Consider the following 7,333-nt stretch of genomic DNA (forward strand, 5'->3'; position numbering starts at 1 on the left):
AGGAGGGCAGGAGGTGCTCCAGGCACACAGCAGAAGTTCCCCCGCAGCCTGTGGAGAGGCCCCTGGTGGAGCAGGCTGTCCCCCTGCAGCCCATGGGTCCCACATGGAGCAGATCTCCATGCTGCAGCCCGCGGAGGAGCCCCCGGTGGAGCAGGTGGATGTGGCCTGGAGGAGGCTGCGGCCCATGGAGAGCTCCCGCAGGAGTAGGCACTGGGCCGGAGCTGCAGCCCGTGGAGAGGAGCCCACGCAGGAGCAGGCATCTGGGGGGAGCTGCCGCCCGTGGGGGACCCGTGCTGAAGCAGTTTGCTCCTGGGGGATGGATCCCATAGAACAGAGCCATGTGGGAGCAGTTCTTGAAGAGCTGTGGCCTGTGGACAGCCCCTGCAGGCTCAGTTCGGGAAGGACGGCATCCCATGGGAGGGACCCCATGTGGAGCAGGGGCAGAGAGTGACTGTGAAGGAGCAGTGGAGACAAAGTGTTAGAGACTGACTGCAGCCCCCATTCCCTGTTCTCCAGCACTGCTCTGGGGGAAGAGGTAGAAGATGGATGCATGGATGGATGGATGGATGGATGGATGGATGTGTGTGTGTGTGTGAAGGGGTTTTTAGTTTGCTTTTAGTTTCTCACAGCTTTATCTTGTTAGTAATAGACAACAAATGACATTAATCTCCCAGTGCTGAGTCTGTTTTGCCCTTGATGGTCGTTGCTGAGTGATCTCCCTGTCCTTATCTCAGCTCTTGAGCCCTATTCATTGTATTTTCTCCCTCTTTCCCTTTGAGGAGGGGGAGTGAGAGAGCAGTTGTGGAGCTCTGCTGCCCAGCTGAATAAAACCACCACAGGTACATAGACTATAAACAGCTTTGTGTGCTTCAAGTTTAGAAGTCACTTCGGATAATCAATTATAAAATGTATACAATTTGTATTCTAAGAAAATAACATGGAAATGATTATATATCCAGGTGTATTCAGAAGTAACCCTATGACAGAAGAACTGAGAGTCAGCAATACTGTACTACCAGCAACCTTAGTTAGGAAAGGTTGGATTATGGTCTTTTTCCATAAGCCATTCAAATATATCTCTGCAAAGTAGAGAAGGTTGACAGAGAATCGCCTCCACACCTAGTCCTTTTCAGTCCTAATTCTTATTCATTCGCACTCCTGGATGAGTAATGTGATGGTAATCTCTCTTTTACAACTTTGCAAGTAAACAAACAAAACCTCCAACCCCTATATTTCTAAAACAAAGCCCTACAAAGTAAAACAGAAAAGAATCCACAGTGGGAATATTAAGAGCAGTACTGGGAAAAAAAAATAAAAATAAAAATAAAAATTTGTACGTTAGATACAACACTCTGAAGTATGAATTCCCCTGAATTTGGATTTGCAGTACATACATATTTCTTGTTCTCACTGAAGAACAGTGAATTATAAACCTTGCTGCTCCTTAGCCATTCCACTGTATGAGACGATGAGGTGTAAGTGGCTTTTATAACCTTCTGTAAGGTTTTTTAGTATGCTGTGATATTTTCAGAGCAGGGACTAGATACAATAAAGTGAGTTAAATGAAAAGAAAAAGCATTAACAGTGGATTTCATCTTAGTATTTAATTAGCTAGAGGCCATGTAAGAATAGACTAAATATCAGCACAGGGTTCTTGATTACAATCTTAGAACAGATGGGCATTTTTATCTTGAAAGGATGACCAGCTTATCTGTAGTTTTCCAGCTATCATGACAGATCTATATCTTCTTTATCCAGCCTAATCAAGTACAGAAAGTTTATTAAGATAATAAGACTGAAAGTTATCATCACCAGTTCTGCTCTCTAATCTTGATGCAGTTTTGCTGTGTTCTGTGTTTCAAGAGGTTTGTCAGCCAACAAAGGCTAAAGTTTGAGGGGTATCATTTACAGGCCTACAATGATTTTTTTTGCTCAACAACAAGCAACTTAAAACCAAGGTTAAATTGATGGCAAGAGGTTATTGTCATGACAACTCCAGCAGGCTAAGCAAAGAATATAAGAACAGAGTAACATGTGGAATTCTTTGCCCAGAACAAGCAGGTTCCTGGGTCTCCTAGTGACTACTTTCTTGGCATTGCTGACCACAATTCTGACTTGCCTTCTACAAGCACAGGAGAGAAGATGGTTTAAATCAGAATAACCAGAGTAGTGGAATCTATGCCAAATGTGGATGAAATGATATGCATAACCAGTGGATGTATGCATTGAAGAGCCAAATGTCAGGAATGTAAAATTTGTGTTTGCTTTTTTAATACATGTACCTTTTAAACATTTTCCATATAGTCGTTTTTATTATTTATAAGTTATTTAGATTTAAAATTAAAAAACCTTCCTAAAGAGATTTTAAATTTGGATTTGTTTTTAAACCCAATTATGTCATAAGAGATGCCTTCCATTCTATTAGGATGACTGCATTTTTTGCATTATCAAGGAAGACCAATTGATTTTTGGTAATTTTTTTATGAACACATCACTGTGTCCATGATCAGGTGACTGCATGACACTTGAAGTGGAAAAGCAGTTCACAGCTAATAAAGGTCCAGTAGTTAATAATCTGAAAAAGTTTTTTTGTTTTGAACCATCTTTTTTTGTTTGTTTGTTTTCCTTTTTTTTTTCCTTTTCTCAGAAGTAGAAGCATACCTACTATTGCTACTTGAGTACTAGATTCCCGTCTTGCTTTCGGATATCCTGGCAGTACGTTGCTTGGAAAGAAGTCTCACTGTCTGTGGAATCATCATTACCTGTGAGCACAATAGAAAGGAGCACTGTCTATCAGTAATTATGGCACTTTTTGCCTTGCCTTTACAAGTCAGAAATTCTCAAGGAGATGGTCTATGGGGCTTTTGACTGAAAGATCAATGTTTAAATAAAATCTGTGTGCTGATTACACATCTACACATTCAATCAATGAGTCACTGAAATTCCATAACATGCTAAATATTGATGACCGGAAAACAAATGTGTGCAATTGCACTTCACTCTGTTTTTCTTGCTCTTCCTAATCTCAACAACCCTTAATAAATATGAGGTTATTACTGCCAGTTATGCTACATGTTACCAGCTATTGTGTTATGAAGTGCTACAGTTTGCTGTTATTGATCTTACCTGTCTTTTTAATTATTAAAGTGACCTGAGGCTTGGTTTGGTCAGCCATGCAGGTCATTCTTCCACCTTAATGATGTGAAATGCTATTGTCGGGGTGAGGGAGTCAGAGTACCCATAGTTTAATGCTCTTTTACATGCCAATTATTCTCCAGACTATATAACAGCTGCAGTCAATTAAACATCAAAATCTGGAGGTCATCTGTCTGCTTCTTGACCTCTCTGTGACTGAAACTCAACAATAGATATCTTTGATAATCTTGCCTTTCCTATGAAAGAAATTGTGTTCTAAACTGTATAGGTGATGCCCCAAAAAGCCAGGTCATATTTCAGCAGAGACAAATTTGGGAACAGAGCAAAAAGTGTGGTCAGATTGTTGGAGACTAATTTAAGAAAGACCTGAACAGAAATACATAATCTAGATCAAATAGTTTTGGATATGTGAAGGTTGTGCAAGCAGATGGGTCAGTTTTTCCAGAAGGAGACAGAGATGCTAAAACTCTGGTCTTGATCAGAATCTGACCAGTGATATCATAGTAGTGCCAATAATGGAATGAAGCAGAATGTGACAACCATTTAGTGTGTTGGTATCATGACGCTGTATGTAAATCAGGCATCTTTCAGGAACCTTCCACCTTTTGTACCATGGAGAGTGCTGTAAGCAGTATGTAATATAACCCAAAGTTAAACCTTATAAATAGGTTTTCCAACGGATTTAGAAAAGAGGCTGAAACAATTGTTCATTGTCTTGTAATTTAACGTCCTACTAATATTTGATTTTTTTAGTCCTTTAATTTTACTGATAAAATATTAAGGAAGGCTTTTCATTTTTCCTGGTTCTTACCTTCCTCTCTTAGGAAAAGGTTTCATCCTACAATTTGTTTTCATCCAATATATATTTTAAATACACATAGAAATATCTAGCCATTTGTTTTGTGACCATATATGTAACTTTCCCCTTATATTGATGTTTTACATATATATATATGTATTACTTTAAAATTGTTGTGATAGAAAGGGACAAAGTGTTTTCAGGAGAGGTTTTCATTTACGGCATAGCAGATTTGTTAACCTTTCAAACAGCATATAAAAATCCGAATCTTTACGAAGATGGTACAGTCTAGCAAACAGCAAAGCCTGAAGCCTTACTCTAAGACAACCATCAACCACAGTTTCTGATGCTTTTAACAGCTAGTGTAGTTTCTAATTCCTGTAAAATATAAAGTTCTGTAGGCCCTTGAAACCATTTGGAAATTGAACCAAATGTTCAGCACAAAATTTTGCTATCTACTTGAACATGGCTATTCATTGGATGTGTCCTGGCAGACAGCAAATTTCTGGATAGTTTATTCTACTGGCATTAGTCCTCAGAGACCTAGTGACCAAGGATTTGCCTGTTTGAGAGATTTTGTCTCTTCAGCTAACAGAGCAATGGGCAACAAATCACTCTGGGTGTGATCCAAAGCCCAGTAAAGTCAATGGAGGCATTTGTGGAAGGGAGGTTAGGAGGACTATCTTTAGTAATGATTTCTCCAGAGCTCTCTCTTACAGTTGGTTTACCATTGATCTGTTTTTCTAACCTTTGTAGTAAGCTGAAAAGCCCACTTCACTACTTCCACTCTACTGAGAAATGCTGAGCTGAGAGCTGGAAGGATTTTTGGTTGTTTTCCTGACGTTAGGCTGGTGAGTATTTACGTATCATCAGATAGATATATTTTATTTTTTTTAAATTTAAATTTCGGAAGGAGTACAGCATAAGGTAGTTGGTTATTAAAGGTTTTACAAATATAAGCTAATAACCTAAATTATACTTGTATATGACTATAACAATCCTATTTTCTGTCTTCCCTGAGATATTTCTTTCTTTATACTTTCTACTGCAAGAATAACTACTTGAAGCAAATGTGCTATGTAATATTGCACTAGGGCGCTATGGATTTTTAAAAAGTACCTCTTTTGCGATATGTTAAAAAAATCTTGGCTGATTACAAGTTGTTAGCTTTGCTGCTGCTCCAGTTCCGTTTACAAAAAAAATATAAAAAAATATGGCTTTATATTCCCTCCCACTGATTTTCAACTAAAACAGAACTTAGTTGCCTGCTGATCCTGCTGGCTTTTTTAAATGAAAAACTTATTCTTCTTAAACTACTGGAAAATTATGTTTAAAAATCAGCATAATTTCATTGCCTTTTATTTCTGTCTGTCATGAAACTGCTAGGCTGCTTTCTGGAGCAACTCAGTATAATTTAATGCACAAATTTAGTTATAGTTATGAATATACTGACTGAAAAATATTTTAATGATCCAGAGTTATTAGTCACTCTATAGTAAAATTGTCTGTGTGCATACATTGGAAAAAAAAAAATCAGTGTCTATAGATGCCTCTATCTCCATAATAGATAAATGCATAGGATTGAGACTTGGCAGGTTCGCTAAGGAGCGACTTTTCCTAGCCAGTGTAATGGATGTGGTTCAGCCACTTAAATTGCAGAGAACACAGAAATTAATTCACCGTGATGACAATGCATGACTTTTGTTTTTAAGAATGGTAAGAACCATTCTTAGAGTCAGGAGAACATAGAATAAAAAACTTTACTTGAAGACTGGCAGAGAATGACAATATTTCTACTTATTGAACAACATGGTGGGATTGCATAATTTCCCATTTCTCTTCAATAAGGATGAAGTACATAGGAAGAACCAACAATGCTGATGAGTTCAAGTCTTGCAGGGGTCAAAACTCATGCTTTTCTGAATGTTTATGAAAGTTGTGTTTTATAAAATTAGCCTTTTTGGTGAATTTCCAACCATTCTATTTTGATGTATTCCTTTTGGACTGACTATGCACCTGTCCTTTTCAGTTTTAATACATGTATCAAATAATTGGCCATAGAATGGGACACAAGGGTATGAGAGGCACTTCTTATACTGCCTGGTAGACCTCAACATACCTTTTAATAAGTAGTTCAGTGTGCAAGACAGGGCTTGGGCTGCAAGACCAGAAGAACCAAGAAGATCTTACAAAAGATAGAATATTTCACCGAAGGATTATTCTGCATCAAAATCTGCTTTTTTTTTTTTTTTTTTGACAGAGTAGAAGGCAGGGGAAATACTGACTACACTAATGGAAGAATTTCATGTGATGGAAAATCAGCTCCATCTCTCATTTTCCAATGGTTAGTTACATTCACTGTTCAAACCATGTGCCTGACTGTGGCTGAAAAGATCATACATACTTGGAGAACACAGACTGTATAGTTTAAATTCAGCCAACTGACCGTCAGCTGATCCTTAATGGAAAGATCAAAGGAAATTAGTATTCTGCATTACAGATTACCAGTTCTATGAGAAACCTCTTTTGGCCCCTCTACTTTCCCTCCCTGTCTGTACTATTATTATAGGGGAGGTATCACACAGTTCTAGTTTGGCACTGTTTAGTCAGTGTCTGAATAAAAATTAGTCGGGGAAGAAAATTGTGTATATCTTTTTCTCTCTTCAAATGGTACAATTTTCTCACTAAATTCTGGCCTAGGGTGTGTGACCAATATTGCAGGAGGTTTTAAGATTTATTAAAAGCAAGAGAAAAGTGCTTGTATCCTACTAGCTTTTTACTATGATGGGATTCAACTTAACCTGTGTCTCTAGAAACATTTTGTTTGCTGCTGGCTCACTCAGAACCTGAACACAGTTGCTATCACAGTGACTGTCATATTAATAAGTCTTCAAACTGCTTGGATTAAAGTGACTGATGTAATAAATCAGAGTAGTGACCCAGTAATTCTAGTGTCATGTTGTTAAATCACTTAGAACCAGACGCTCCAGAAAAAGGAATGAAAAGTACTCTAACTTAAACTCCATCTGGTAGCTTATTTGCACAGTCACTTTTCTACTAGTAACATGAAATTCATACTTAGAGTGGTGGGAAGTCTCTTCCACCAACCTAGACTTGAGCTGTCTTCAGAGTAGCCTCTGAACATTTCAAGGAAATAGACACAGTCTTGTAAAGTTCACTCTGCTGCTTCCTGCACTCTTCAGAGACTTTCTCACTCATTACTGCAAGTGGGCGAGTGCCTTTTTCAAGCCCTGTAAAAATGGAAAATCTAGCAGATGGTAGATACGGCCTATATGCCTAAAGTCCCTTCATATCCCTCTGTCATGTTTCCAAAACTATTTTCCAATGTGCTTTCCCGTGGAAGTCATTGGAATATTC

At 38.3% G+C, this 7,333-nt stretch overlaps 1 long non-coding RNA gene across 3 annotated transcripts; it reads left to right on the forward strand.

Moving 5' to 3' along the window:
* The first annotated feature begins 2,650 nt into the window (after positions 1-2,650).
* Positions 2,651-6,587, forward strand: LOC121071391. 3 transcript variants are annotated; one of them, XR_005820564.1, is made up of 3 exons: positions 2,651-2,764; positions 4,712-4,806; positions 6,216-6,587. It is a non-coding gene; the product is annotated as an uncharacterized LOC121071391 (long non-coding RNA). The 3 variants fall into 3 exon arrangements; XR_005820566.1 differs by lacking the exon at positions 6,216-6,587 and adding an exon at positions 5,804-5,923; XR_005820565.1 differs by lacking the exon at positions 2,651-2,764 and adding an exon at positions 3,654-3,787.
* Positions 6,588-7,333: the final 746 nt, after the last annotated feature.

The sequence above is a fragment of the Cygnus olor genome, chromosome 5, assembly GCF_009769625.2.
Source record: "Cygnus olor isolate bCygOlo1 chromosome 5, bCygOlo1.pri.v2, whole genome shotgun sequence".
Taxonomy (NCBI): domain Eukaryota; kingdom Metazoa; phylum Chordata; class Aves; order Anseriformes; family Anatidae; genus Cygnus; species Cygnus olor.